Below are 16,132 nucleotides of genomic sequence, written 5' to 3' on the forward strand. Positions count from 1 at the left end.
GCTAGCAGTGTTTGTTCCGCTATCATATAATCATACAATAAAGGATCCTTCTTTCTATGTATTCGCAATACATTACATTTGTCTATGTTAAGGGTCAGTTGCCACTCCCTGCACCAAGTGCCTATCCGCTGCAGATCTTCCTGCATTTCGCTACAATTTTCTAATGCTGCAACTTCTCTGTATACTACAGCATCATCCGCGAAAAGCCGCATGGAACTTCCGACACTATCTACTAGGTCTTTTATATATATTGTGAAAAGCAATGGTCCCATAACACTCCCCTGTGGCACGCCAGAGGTTACTTTAATGTCTGTAGACGTCTCTCCGTTGATAACAACATGCTGTGTTCTGTTTGCTAAAAACTCTTCAATCCAGCCACACAGCTGGTCTGATATTCCGTAGGCTCTTACTTTGTTTATCAGGCGACAGTGCGGAACTGTATCGAACGCCTTCCGGAAGTCAAGAAAAATAGCATCTACCTGGGAGCCTGTATCTAATATTTTCTGGGTCTCATGAACAAATAAAGTGAGTTGGGTTTCATACGATCGCTGTTTCCGGAATCCATGTTGATTCCTACACAGTAGATTCTGAGTTTCCAAAAACGACATGATACTCGAGCAAAACACATGTTCTAAAATTCTACAACAGATGGACGTCAGAGATACAGGTCTATAGTTTTGCGCATCCGCTCGACGACCATTCTTGAAGACTGGGACCACCTGTGCTCTTTTCCAATCATTTGGAACCTTCTGTTCCTCTAGAGACTTGCGGTACACGGCTGTTAGAAGGGGGGCAAGTTCTTTCGCGTACTCTGTGTAGAATCGAATTGGTATCCCGTCAGGTCCAGTGGACTTTCCTCTGTTGAGTGATTCCAGTTGCTTTTCTATTCCTTGGACACTTATTTCGATGTCAGCCATTTTTTCGTTGGTGCGAGGATTTAGAGAAGGAACTGCAGTGCGGTCTTCCTCTGTGAAACAGCTTTGGAAAAAGGTGCTTAGTATTTCAGCTTTACGCTTGTCATCCTCTGTTTCAATGCCATCATCATCCCGGAGTGTCTGGACATGATGTTTCGAGCCACTTACTGATTTAACGTAAGACCAGAACTTCCTAGGATTTTCTGTCAAGTCGGTACCTAGTATTTTACTTTCGAATTCACTGAACGCTTCACACATAGCCCTCCTTACGCTAACTTTGACATCGTTTAGCTTCTGTTTGTCTGAGAGGTTTTGGCTGCGTTTAAACTTGGAGTGAAGCTCTCTTTGCTTTCGCAGTAGTTTCCTAACTTTGTTGTTGTACCACGGTGGGTTTTTCCCGTCCCTCACAGGCTAAGATGAGTACAGCCACAGTTAAGATGTTGATGAAAGAATTCTGTATCGACCAGAGAAATCTACTAGTCGTATATATATAATAATGAAAGAATTTTGGATCGACCACAGAAGTCGACAACTCGTATATGATGATAGGGAATTGGAAGGTAATAGGTGATGTGAGAGTAGGCCACACACTTATTGATTAATAGGAGAGGTATTTCCGCAGAATCATTATTATTAAATGTATCATGATGCAGAAATGTTACCCACTCAGCTAATGAACGGGTACCGTGAATCTCACATAGGACACAAACAGTAATAAGTACTGAGATACAAATGCATAAGGCACAAGAGAAATGTTTGTTATATTCTTAGTGTTTACATGTTTGAGCAGCAAAGTCCATAATGAGCTACAAGCAAATTAAAGTAACAGGATGTGTTTCACTATTTTTCTATGTTATCACGATCTAGGATATCTTCAGTTCTGTCAAAGGACCTGTGAATCATGTTTGAATGCCTAGTTAAGTTAGCGAATGAAATGGAAATAAAACCTGAACTATAAAACTAGAGTTATTCTCATATCATTTCCATTTTAAATATGTAGACGTAAGATAGCGGTGCGTCGATCGCTGTTATTAACTTGAATGAAAGTAAGCGCTGACTAGGATGAGTCACACCTGATGTGAAATGGCAAAATATCGACAGGGGGTGTGAGAGTGCACTGACCGATGAGTCAAGGTTAGGAACACTAGCTGCGCGGATGGACAATTCAAATGAAAGCCCTATAGTCACCATAGCAATAACAAACACTGTAAATATTATTGTATTATGTTCAATGCGACATTGTGTATATTGTGGGTTATGATTCTAGGCTGTTGTAAGGAGGGTCGTGAGTTTAACACTCACCTGAACTGTGAAATTTTAATTTCTATATACGGTTCGTGTACATTCTAGAAGTATCCACAAACGTCAAGAATCATTGTACTGTAATGGACTGTAACTGTATACAGGGTGGTCCATTGATCGTGACTAGGCCAAATATCTCACGAAATAAGCATCAAATGAAAAAACTACAAAGAACGAAACTCGTCTAGCTTGAAGGGGGAGACCACATGGCGCTATGGTTGGCCTGCTAGATGGCGCTGCCATAGGTCAAACGGATATCAACTGCGTTTTTTGAAATTGGAACCCCCATATTTTATTACATATTTGTGTAGTACGTAAAGACCTATGAATGTTTTAGTTGGACCACTATTTTCGCTTTGTGACAGACGGCGCTGTAATAGTCACAAACGTGTAAGTACGTGGTATCACGTAATATTCCGCCAGTGAGGACGGTATTTGCTTCGTGATACATTACCCGTGTTAAAATGGACCACCTACCAATTGCGGAAATGGTCGATATCGTGTTGATGTATGGCTATTGTGATCAAAATGCCCAACGGGCGTGTGCTATGTATGCTCCTCGGTATCCTGGACGACATCATCCAAGTGTCTGGACCGTTGGCCCGATAGTTGATGCTCGTCTTCATCGTCCAAGGGTTGGCGTCGGCTAAGATCGGTCTGCTGTCTTCTGGCGCGGGCGTCATCAAAGATCCGCCGCCTTTCTCGACAATAGCGCACCACATGTCCCGGTCGTCAGCAGTGGAAACATACTGTTTGGTTATCCTGGGTCCTCCAGATTTCAAGTCTTCCTTGGTGTCCAAACAGGTTCCTCATGCGGAATTGTAGGAACTTAACTTCGCCTGGGTCTCGACTTTTTCACCGTTTTAAACCGAAATGAACGACGAGAGATTGAGTTCAATGTCTGTTCCACTTCCTCCCTGATGATCTCTTGAAGCTTCTCGGTTTTTTGCTCACCGTGCAATTCAAGTGTCTTCTGAACTTCCTTTCTCACTATCTGACGAAGAGCACTTTTGAAATCAGTTTCTTCCTCCATCAGAGATATCGATACGACGTTTGGAAGCCGTTCAAACTTCTTGCGAGTACTTCTTTTCTGATGAATCGTCTCGATATACTGGCACCATTTTATGAAGTTGTCTACTGTCAAAACCTCCTTCAGGAGTAGGGCTTGATACATGTTCTCAGCAACACCTTTCATGAGATGTGCAACCTTATCTTCCTCATTCATTCTAGGATCCACTATTTTAGACAGCTCCAAGACGTCTTGACTGTAGCATGTTGTAATTTCTCCTGGATGCTGTGCCCTGCACTTTAATTTATCTTCAGCCTTGTACTTCTGTCGTTGTGTGTATCCGAAATACTTGCGTAGTTTCGCCTAGCACACTTCCCAGCTTGTGAACTTCTCCAAATTGCTCTCATACCATTTCTTGGCAGTGCCCTCCAAGTAGAAAAATACGTTAGCCAAACACACGGTGTCATCCCATTTGTTAAATTTGGCTATATGCTCGTATACCTTCAGCCACTTGTTTGGATCTTGGCCATCGTCACGAGAGAAGCCGGAAGGATGTCTCATGTGGTGGCACACAGTTGCTGTCATCGTAACGTCCTCTTCTTATTCTGTCTCCGATAGGTTGCGATCTTCTGAATATGGCTCTACAGTCTAGGGGACTGATGACCTCAGAAGTTAAGTCCCATAGTGCTCAGAGCCATTTCTTTTGGATGGGACTTTTTGAAAGCTTCTCAGGCAATTATAGATTGTGGTCGCTCGGAAGATTATGCAAGACGAGATGAGATACTGTGGACAGGAAGATGCGCATCCGCGTATGTGGAGGCTTATGTGTGCTGGATTAAGTGATCATTCCTGCAGTTTTTTTTTTAAATTCATTTTGATCGTTGCGTTTCGTCTCGGCGGACGTCACAAGACGTCTGTTCACGTTGATCGTTGATTCTTTGACTCAGTTTTTTTTTTTTATTACAGAGAGAACGCAGCCTTCTGACTGCTGAGCTACCATGCCGACAAGAACCGCAGATCCTTCGGAGGCGCATGTACGTAGCAAACGTTCAGCCGTTAACTGCCGAACATCTGAGCGTCATTGAAACCTCCCATGCCGAGTCTGGGGGCAAAATTGGCGCTACCACTGTGAGACAAGATCTTCTAGCTCGACTATCACCAGATCTCACTAAGGGACAACAGAGGAAGCTACTTGCCATCCCTCAGAGTTCTCTTAATGCTTCAATCCACAGGTGAAGAGCAAATTAGACAAATCGACGGTGAAGCATCGGATTAGCACTAGAGACCATCAACCAAAAAGCCAGAGAGCATACCGTGTGTCAGCAATGGAACGTCGAATAATTCGCGACGAGGTAGAGAAAATGGTGAATAATGACATCATTCAGCCTTTGCAGAGCCCATGGTCGTCACAAGTGGTTCCCGTCAGGAAGAAGAATGGCAGTTGGCGCTTTTGTGTTGATTACAGCAAGCTAAATAAGATAACTAAAAAGGACGTTTACCCTCTTCCACGAATTGACAAATCACTAGATTGTCTGAAGACGGCTAAGTTTTTGTCAACAATGGCCATGTATGCGAGATACTGGCAAATCTAAGTAGATGAGACTGACCGTGAGAAAACTGCATTCATCACCCCTGAGGGCCTGTATGAGTTTAAGGTAATGCCGTTTGGTTTGTGTAATGCACCAGCAACTTTTGAAACTACTCAACTACAGAAAGGGAATGTCTTGCAGTCATCTGGGCCATGTGCAAATTTCGGCAGTATCTCTATCGAAGGCCATTCACAGTCGTTACAGACTATCATTCACTTTGTTGGTTGACTGGTCTTAAAGATACAACAGGACGACTCTCCAGGTGGGCACTACGTCTTCAAGGGTATGACATTACCACAGTGTACAAAAGTGGAAGAAAACACCAAGATGCCGACTGTCTGTGAAGAAACCCTGTGCAAGACCATCAAGCCTTTGATAAGATAGTTCAAATGGCTCTGAGCACTATGGAACTTAACATCTGAGGTCATCAGTCCCCTATAACTTGGAACTACCTAAACCTAACTAACCTAAGGACTTCACACACATCCATACCCGAGGCAGGATTCGAACCTGCGACCGTAGCGGTCGCGCGGTTCCAGACTGAAGCGCCTAGAACCACTCGGCCACCATGGCCGGCGATGAAGATAGTGACTGTCTCTCTGCACTTCCGGGTCTCTCTGGTGGCCAGAAGAAGGACGACAAGATATCTCAAATTATGCTTGCCTTAAACCGGTCAGTGGATGTGAAAGGACAATTTAAGGTAGTTAATGGATTACTTTGCAAGAAAAACTTTGATTCGCTTGGAAAGAGGTGCCTACCAGCGATTCCTAATCACATGCGCTTAGTTGTTCTACAGAAATTCCATGACACAACTGAGGCCGGACATTTAGGATTTATTAAGACATACGATAGGATCCGCAAGAGATTTTTCTGGCCAGGTTTATTTAGTTGTGTCCGTGGCTATGTGTCGCACTGTCGACAGTGCCAGAGGAGAAAAACAGTTCATCAGAAACCACCTGGCTGACTCATACCAACTCCACCAGCCGAAACGCCTTTCCAGCGTGTTGCGATTGACCTCCTCGGGTGATTTCGAACGTCTGCTAGTGGCAATAAATGGATTATTGTTTGCACTGATTATCTGACACGCTATGCCATTACAAAAGCCGTAAAAACAGCCGAAGCATTCGAGGTAGCCAACTTCATCGTGGAAGACATTGTATTTAAACACGGTGCCCCAAGGTCGTTAATTACGGATCGAGGGAAAGTTTTTCAATCGAATCTTGATTGAGATAAACCGTTGTGCAACATTACTCATCACACGACGACTGCCTACCATCCGCAAACTAACTGGCTTACTGAACGCCTTAATAAGACCTTGGCCGATATGCTATCAGTGTTCGTCAATGTTGAGCAGAGAAACTGGGATGAGGTGCTTACTCTCGTCACGTTTGCCTCCCTCACCGCCAAACAAGACACCATAGGATTTACGCCATTTTTCCTGGTGCACGGGCGTGAGGCGATTACGACGATGGACACTGTGTTTCCGTTACATCCTGATGACGTGGACGACGACTACATAGGCCAGGTGTTAACCAGAGCTGAGGAAGCTCGGTAATTAGCTCGACTCCGTACGCTGCAGCCTCAAGAAAACGATCGCCGAAGGTATGACGCGAGCAACCGCCGTATTGTCTACCAGCACAGTAACCACTCCTGTTCGGAAGGTTGGTCTCTCTGAGAAGCTCCTCAGGCGCTGCTTTGGACCTTATAAGGTTGTAAGACAGTTGTCTGATGTTACATATGTAGTTGAAGATTTCGACCCGACACAAGACGACGAAACATCAGAGATACGTTCCACGTCCTTCGAATGAAGCCCTATAAGGGTCCTGCAACCCAGGATAAATTCGAAGCTCCAGCGACAGGCAACAAGCGGAAAGGTGACGAAGAGCGTAGTGGCAAGGAAAGTTTTAAGAAGATCACCGCCAGTGTGAACATCAGTCATCGGGAGTTGGAGTATGCAGGATCGATGACTCGTTCCGGACTAGGAGGACGTAACACCGCGACGCTGTTCTCTTAACGAGGGAGCAGTGTCACGGAAGAAGCACAGTAGCACAGTCACAGTGATGTAGTGGTTATGATATTGAGGGCCATGAGTTCAAAACTCACCAAAACTAGAAGATTTTAATTTCTATATGCTGTTCGAGTTCACTCTAGATGTATCCATAAATGTCAAGAATCATTGTACGGGAATGTTCTGTAACTGTATAACCGTATGTGTTCTGGCCAGAGGCAGTTCGCTCCGCGCTCTTGTATGTCCAAGTGCTGAATAAACGTTCGTTAAGTGAAGTTAGTGGTCGTTATTCATGTAATTACACCTTCTTCTACGTGACAATGTTGTAAAACTATGCTACACCTATCTATGAATTTTATGTAAGGTCACTTCTATGCTGATATAATTTAAAGTATTTATGAAGTTTGTGATGATAAAGTGTATACATGGACGGCCTAGTGCTGGCGTAAGTAAAAAAAAAAAAAAACAGATGTGAGTGTTATTAGGTAAAAGTGGACAGCGTTGCGCCCATGTTAGGTGAAAAAATTTGGGTGTTATTAGGTATCAGTGGACAGTGGACGGCACTGCGCCAATGTTAAAAAAAGTGAGTGTTATTAAGTAAAAGTGGACGGCACTGCGCTGATATTAGATGAAAAACGTGTGTCGTGTAAAGATGGACAGCATTGCGCTGACGACACACACTGTTTCGTTGCTGTTATATATAAACATCAGTAAGTGTAGTGAATGCTTATGAGGAGGTTTAATGGCCCACGTGCCGACGTTTACTATTGAATAACAGAAGTACAGAAATTTTAAAGGCCAGATATGTGCTGAAAATCATAAGTGATATTTTGTAGTAAGAAGAAGTTCATTATATAATGCTTAGTTAAGGTTTTTTGATAGAATTAAGATGAGAAAGCATTAGTAAGTCAATGGTTTTGGTTAATTGGCATGATATTTTAGGAAGAACAGCTTCCTGTTTTTTTTTCAAGAATTTCCATGAATGAGAGTGTTAGAGAGCTACTGAGAGATTGGAAACTTCATTTTTTTAAATATGGGGACAAACATTCTCATTTCCTAACTTATTAGTTGTCTTTGAGAACAGGCCAATTTTGGAAATTAAGGGATGAAGGAGATGTGTGGTATTCCTGGCTGTGGCCACTGGTATTTTATCTTATTAGGAGCTCGCCTTGATGCAGCTTGATACACGTGAAGTAGCATATGGTGCAAAAGTGTAGTAAGGTACAAGAAGCAGATGGTACAGTATGTACTATTCAGGTGGGAGAGTCCGCCAATTCTACTGAACTTGCTTCTGATTGGTCGGCACATTCGGGTGTTAGGCGCCAAAACGCCTAACTTCTGTTTTATATACTTTTCATTGTATTTAAGCCAAGTTTCAGGATGACAATCTCTCATGGATATCGCATGAGTCTACCTTTTTTGTTTATTAAATTTCAATAGTTTTGAGAGACATAAAAGTGATGATATTGTAGGTGAAGTGATTCGGACACCTCCGGGTCGCTTTGGCGCACCTGGGAGACGAAGTACTTCTGCTGCACTAGTCGCTCTGTTTCGGGTGTTCTTCAGAGCCGGACGTGTATCTCTGTTTCGGACGGACATATCGAAGTTGTCAGAAAAGTTACCGTACTATTAAGAAATCTATGTCGAGTGTTGTAGAAGACAGTGTAAAAAGTGATATTTTAGAATATAAACAAACAGGATACATTAATGAGAGGTGCCGCCACCATCATTGTCAGTACTACAGATCTTGCCCTCTGTAGATACAGAGACTTACCTGGGCAAGTGGCATCCCACACAAACACAGGTTGAAGTTCGAGAAGACAGCATAGCAGCCTCCACTGAAGAAGATCCCATAGCCGAGGAGCTGTCTTCTGCGCTGAGGACACAACTTTAGAAGACGGTAGGTTGGTGGAAAGAACGGTTAGGGACTCTTATTCGATCTCAACAGATCCCTCCATCTACCAGATCTTATTTCCAACACGACATGACATAACTTATAACCTGCAGAAATACTGAGACACCTTGCCTTTATAGCTGTCCATAATAGTGAAGGTGTTACTGGTGTATGATTTGGTGCACGACTTATATCCCACAAATGTTCGACGGGATTCATATAGAGTGATCTGTGTGGACAGATTACAAGCTTTAACTTTCCAGAATGTTCTTCAAACCAATCTACAACAATTGTGGCCCTGTGACACAGTGCACTGTCATCCATAAAAATTCCACCGTTTTTTGGGAACAGATATGGTCACGAACTCAGGAGAGACGCTGCAGGCCTGCAGGTGAGTCGTGCTGGTCGCAAAGACACCCGCATCGGTCGTCTGCTATCATAGCCCATTAAAGCCAAATATCACCACACTGTCATAACGAATACGTTTGTCGTATGTCCCAAATTAATTTCTGCGGTGAATTCACGCAGGGTTGCTTGTCTGTTAACGGTGACAATTCTACGCCAACGCCACTGCACTGGGTCAGTAAGTTAAAGCCATCGGCCACTACGTTGCCCGTGATGCGGGGTAATGACTAAAAATTGGTATTCTCGGCACACTCTTGCCATTGTGGATCTCGGAATGTTGAATTCCCTAACGATTTCCGGAATGGTATATCCCATGCGTCAGCTCCAGTTGCCTTTCCGCATTCAAAGTCAATTACTTCCCGCTGTGGGGCCATAATCACGTCGGAAACCGTTCTAACATGAATCACCAAGGTACCAACAGCAGCTCCGCTAATGCACTGCTCTTTTATACGTGTGTAACTGATACTATCGCCATCTGTATATGTGCATATCACTATCCCATGACATTCTCACCTCAGCATTGAAGTTTATGTCAAGCAGGCCTAAATACACCGAGGGGGATAAAATCTCAGCACCAAAAAGTAATTAATGTACAGTAATGAACTCTGTCTAGGTAACATATCTAAGTTATTAACATTGCAAATCACAGGTTAACGTAAGCTCGGGATAAACCACTGCAAATGTGAAATGTTACTACAACTGGTGTAAGCGCCAGAATACTGAATTCAAGCATGCACTGAGTTGCACAGGTGCCAGATGTCAGTTTGTGGGATGGCGTTCCATTCCTGTTGCGCTTGATCGGTCAATACAGGGACGGTTAATGCTTGTTGTGGATGACGCTGGAATTGACATCCGATAATGTCTCATACGTGCTCGATTGGTGACAGATCAGGTGATCTAGCAGGCCAAGGCAACATATCAACACTCCGTAGAGGATGTTGGGTTACAACAGTGGTATGTAGTCGAATGTTACCCTGTTCATGATGAGCAGCACAGTAGGTCGAATCACCAAACTGACGTACAAATTTCCAGTCGGGATGCGTGGGATGACCACGAGAGTGCTCCTGCTGTCACATGTGCAGTGGCTACACTCCTGCTAAGTCTTTCTCCAGTAACGCAGAAGGAACATGCACCTTCTCGTAGCACTATTACACGAACTCGTTCGAACTCAGCGAGCTGTTGATAACAGCATTTTTGTCGCCTTAAAACCATTGACTAACATCAACGCACCACTTCAAGTCACAAAGGTAACTAACACCCACAACGGTTATAGCGTGTATTTAAAACAAACCGGGATTGCATGCTCATAGTGACTCTACCAACGCCACTCATGCGACTGGCGCGAAGTTTGAACATACATCACATAGAAACACGCCTACCAACTTTCGGTTATGTTGGACATCTCCTTCGTCGTGTTGCGACTTTTTACCGTCAGTTTTATCGTTTAACCAATATGTAACAACATTTTACTGTCATTTAACGTGAGCGCAAATGTGAAAGAATGCAGCCTTATTTAGTTTTAAACAAAACATTATTTATACTTATTTTAAATTTTTCTGAGCGTGACAGAATGTTCATAACATTCTTATTACTAAAAATCGTTATCATTTATTATTTTAGCACGGAAAGTGGTCAATTTGAGTCTAAATATGTCTGTACTACACAAGAAGGATGTGTGGTGGGTGTGAATGACCTTCAGCCGATGAGAATTATTAGGCAACGGAGGAACAGAACTGAAGACAGACACTTTTTGAGGGGTGTGCTCACAGGAGCATCTTTTACGTCGATATATGAAAGATGTCGGTCATATAGGTGATATAATCTGGATAGTGAACCGCCGCTAGACTACTTTAACTTTCGAAGGGACTTCAACGTTCACGAAGTCTGAATGTGCTCAAGTTTAGAACTTTAATGTCTTTCTGCTTTTATTACAAAATTAAAGCCAAACAAAGCATGGGTCTGTACTCTTTTCGTCTCTCGTGTGTTGATGTGTAAATTGCCCTGATGAACTTTGAATTATTTTGAGCTAACGAATGTATCGTATATTGCGATCACGAAATGGACTTAGGTTTTTGGGCCTGTAGGCTTTCTATTTTACTTGGGAATTCTGCTACCATTGTTGTAACATCCTTGAAGTTACTTTAAATCATTTTAATAAGGTTACCTTTCTGGTTGTTTTATGACTGGTAGTTGTGGGACCACTTTCCGCTGATTTGAGATTATTCTCTGGTGTCGCCTACATCAGTTTCAGGCGTTAGAATAAAACAGTTTTTTAACTATTAATTTCTCTTTTATTTAATATTTCTGGTTATTTTATTAACTGACAGTTCTAGTCAATGGATAGATTATTTGACTACAGAATCGCAGGTACATGTTATCATTTCAGCGAGATTAGCTGCTGGGCATGAAAGCAGACATGTACGGCTCGACCTACGACTCCATTGAGCCATCCTTTTTAAACGGAGCCTTGAACAGCCCAATTATTTAGGTACATCCACACGGAGGTGACGTCGCAGCGGGACGACGGAGATATGGTTGTTTTGGTTGTGTGTGAAGTACCACTAGGCTATTCCCGTCTGATTTCAGAATGCACTGGGGGTTTACCTGAAGTTGAGAGATTGGGGTTGTGTGCGTGTTTTCTGTGTGTAAGCTTGCGTTTGGTGTTCTATGTATGTGTTATTAGTTCAAATGGTTCAAATGGCTCTGAGCACTATGGGACTCAACTGCTGTGATCATAAGTCCCCAAGAACTTTGAACTACTTAAACCTAACTAACCTAAGGACATCACACACATCCATGCCCGAGGCAGGATTCGAACTTGCGACCATAGCGGTCGCGCTGTTCCAGACTGAAGCGCTTAGAACCGCTCGGCCACACCGGCCGGCGCAGACCATCCTCTGAGTCACACAGGATGACTGGAACTTTGAGCTGGCACCAAAGGAGGAGTTTGCACTGGATTGTTATACCGTCGCCTTTCAACAGGAGATATATCCTACAGAAGAGGACGGAGCCCTTGTTTGCTGCGGTGATGAGGTGCCTGTTCCATGTTAGGCCTGGATCTATTTCGAGGACCAGGTAAATAACTGAATTTCTCCAATTTAAATCTCTGTCTTCAGTGGTGAGTTGAAGATCGGGCAGCTTGATTTTAGGGGTGAAATAGATGGCCTGTCACTTTGTAGGGTTTATCTTTATTTTCCAGCGGTTGCACCACTGCGTTATGTTATCGAGATGTTTTTGGAGATGGCGGTGTATGAGGAGGAGACTGCGACTGCTTCTGTACACAGTGGTGTCATCCACATAGAGAGCAATCTCTCCGCCTATCTGCCTAAAAAAATGTTCAAATGTGTGTGATATCTTATGGGACTTAACTACTAAGGTCATCAGTCCCTAAGCTTACACACTACTTAACTTAAATCATCCTAAGGACAAACACACACACCCATGCCAGAGGGAGGACTCGAATCTCCGCCGGGACCAGCCGCACAGTCAATGACTTCAGCGCCCTAGACCGATCGGCTAATCCCGCGCGGCGCCAATCTGCCTCGAATCCGTCGTGTCTGCCTGGACTTGTGTCCGTTCCTAACGAAGAACTGACGTCCTGTTAGGAAGGAGTCAATGATCCAGGGTATGTGAACTGGGAACCCTATCTGATCTAGTATGCAGATTAGGCCATCGTGCTAGACGCGGTCAAATGCTTTTTCTACGTCCTAGAACGCTGCTCGTGTTGCTTCTTTCCTTGCCCTGGACAGACAAACGTGCTCTACCAAGTGAAGAAGTTGTTGGATAGTGGAATGCTCAGCGCGGAATCCAAATCGATCAGGCATAAGGATATTGTTTTGAGTCAGTAACTGGTGGAGGGTTCAAGGGATTATTAATTCCAGGATTTTACTCAGGCCAGTTAGGAGAGAAATGGGCATGTAGCTTTCGGGAAGGAGCAGATTTTTATTGGGTTTGGGTAGGGAGATGACCTTTGCAGTTTTCCACTCTGCGGCGAAGTATGTGAGTTTCAAGCAGGCATTATAAACGCTTGCTAGGTAGGATATGGTGGGAGGGGGAAGGTGTTCTAGGAGTGGGGTGCGGACAAGGTCACGGCCACGAGCTTTGTGGTTACTCTGCCGCTTGATGAGTGCACATATTGTATTCCTTATCTGAGTCACTCGTCCCATAACTATTCTCTCTCGTCATCGTGGATGACGTGAGTTCGGAAATGTGACTCCATTGATTTTGCCATTATTTCCGCCTTTTTTTGCTCGTCGTATGCAAGACCGTTCTCGCTGTGGAGTGGCTTGTTTTCTCTGGTGGGAGCTTTCCGCTGCCGGGTTAGTTTACAGATTTTGCTTTTGGGTATGTCTGCTTCGGCGGATCTTAGATTCTCCTCCAAGCAGCGGCTACTGTGCTCTTGTAATCTTTGTCTCACCTTGTCCTCTAGACTCCGGAGCAGGCGGTGATCGGCTGGGTCGCGGTAGCGTTGCCACTATGGAAGTAGAAAACGACAAGAAACTGACATTTCTAGATGTGCTGGTCACAAGGGATGGCGAAAACCTGGAACACAACGTGTATCGAAAACCGACACACACGGACCGATACCTGCTCAAACTATCAAACCACCTACCGAGCCAGAATAGAGGCATGATTAATACTCTCGTAACGCGATCAGGACGAATATGTGAACCGCAGCACCTCAAACGCGAAATGCAACACCTGGAAAGTGATCTGAGGAGCAATGGTTACTCCAAAAATTATATTAGAAGTGTAACAGAGTCAAACACTCAGCGAAGTAAGGAATCAGAAAAAGAAATGTCGGGAACGGCCTTTCCGCCATACGTTCCCAGAGTGACGGACAGAATCGGCTGTATATTGCACAAACCTGGGGTAAAGAAGATTTTCAAACCGACAAGGATGATAAAGAGTGTCTTCGATCGGCAAGAGAGAAAAGGGACCCACTTGTAATGTCGGGAATATACCGTATACCATGCACATGCGGAAAAGTTTATGTCGGAATGACTGGACGATCAATCAACACCAGGATATAAGAACATAAGGGACATTGCAGGTTGGGGCAGGTGGAGAATCCGGCCGTGGCAGAGCACCCATTGAGTGAAGCCGACCACGTAATAAAATTCGCTGACACGGAAGTTCTGGCTGTAGAGAAGCACTATCACACCCGCTTGTTCAGAGAAGCTGCAGAAAAACAAAAACACCCGAACAGCTTCAACAAGAAAGAGGAAAGGTAAACGGATCCTGGCTTCCCGTACTGCAGCGAACGACCGTCGCAGGTAGCAAGAGGAGAATCACACCGTAAATGACCGCGGTGAAGCCCTCGGACGTTGGTGCGCCACGTACATATAGTCTGCGGCCGCGAGCTCGGCTCCAGTTCACCATTGGCAATGGAGGGTGAAACTTTGACAATGCCAGCCATTCGTGCTGGGGAAAACTCTGAAAAATCATGAGATGAACGTCAGACGAAGAACCCGAAACAGAAGGCAATAGGCAGTTTGTCAACATGTGGCCATGAAAGCCATAACAATTTTGTAAGATGTGGTTTACTAAAATACGAATATACAGTGCAGTACAGCAGCTCAAATACTGGCAACAGTCTCTGCGAAACTTCGTGCGATACATTGTTGGCTGTTGGAGCAGATGACGATAATTTGACTTTATTTCAGTGAATATAAAATTTAGTAGTACTTACGCATTCGGTAGCCGAGGCCGCTGGCTAATGCCGATTCGATCAAGAAGGAAATGAATGAACTGAACTGGTTATAATTCTCTCCAGGAACCCAATCAGAATTCTCATCCAGTGTGGCGCACCTACGTTACGAGAAGCCTTTACCAAGCAACATGTGGACGTTGGTGGTCTTGAGGATCGATGGTAGATTTGTCTTCTTAGGATTTGTATTCGAATCTCACGCTAGGCAACTATTTTCAATTGGCACACGCAGATCCGTTTTACCTCCGTTAACGCCAAGTAAATAATGCGAGAAACTGAACGCACGTCCGTTCGCTAACGACAAAAGGTTGGGTTGGGGCACAGCAGAGGCTGAATGCGGGATGTTGACACTCTGTCATCAGTAACTTTCTTGAACTTTCAGCTTTATTCTAGTAGTTGAACCAAACTTCATGTAATGTCACGGGACATTTATTCCATGTGTTATTTGAGCTTGATGTGTTGATTATACTGGTTCTGGGCAGGGATTCGAAACTGGACCTTCCCTTTTGCAGGATTTGATCCCTTCGTGATGATGCAGTTCCATCAATTCTTCCCCTGTTCATAATTAAGTTCGCCGGGTGTGACTGTGGTTTATGTTTGTCTGCAGTGTGCTGCAGTTTGTCTTGCTCGGGTTCTGTGAGTATGTGCACTTTGAAAGTTACAGTTGTGGTATTTGAAATGGTTGAAACACCTGTCAGTGCCATGATTTCTCAGGAAAGATTCGTTGAAGTTCAATTTTGATGAAAATTACGTTAGATCGACTTGCTTTGAGCTTAAAAACTTCCTAGAAGGAGAACTGAAACTGAATTTAGACGATGTTATTGGATCTGCAAGTTAATTATCATTAGTATTTGAAGACAACACGGAGAGAATGGATTCCCCTAGACTTAGAACTACTTAAGCCCAACGAAATCACACACATCCATGCCCGAGGCAGGATTCGAACCTGCGAGCGTAGCAGCAGCGTGGTTCCGGACTGAAGCGCCTAGAACCGCGCGGCCACAGAGGCCGGCACCACGGAAATGAGGTAGCGGTATCATTATGAAGTTCATCAAATGTACTTTCAGTTGGATGAACTTAAATGAATGTGATGGGTATAGTCAAGGAATTATAGCCAGATTGAAATATGGTATACACGGAGAAAACTGGTCAAGTCCCTCCAGTACATGGACAGATAGGGTGAAGTCCTGCGGGTGCGGATTTCTGAGCTGTATTGTTTTTTTTGGGCTGCTTTTATAGAAGTCTCATTGTTGACACTGTTAGATGCAATTTACTATCGAAACTAACACGGAGCAGATTTG

The sequence above is a fragment of the Schistocerca cancellata genome, chromosome 4, assembly GCF_023864275.1.
Source record: "Schistocerca cancellata isolate TAMUIC-IGC-003103 chromosome 4, iqSchCanc2.1, whole genome shotgun sequence".
In the NCBI taxonomy this organism is placed as follows: domain Eukaryota; kingdom Metazoa; phylum Arthropoda; class Insecta; order Orthoptera; family Acrididae; genus Schistocerca; species Schistocerca cancellata.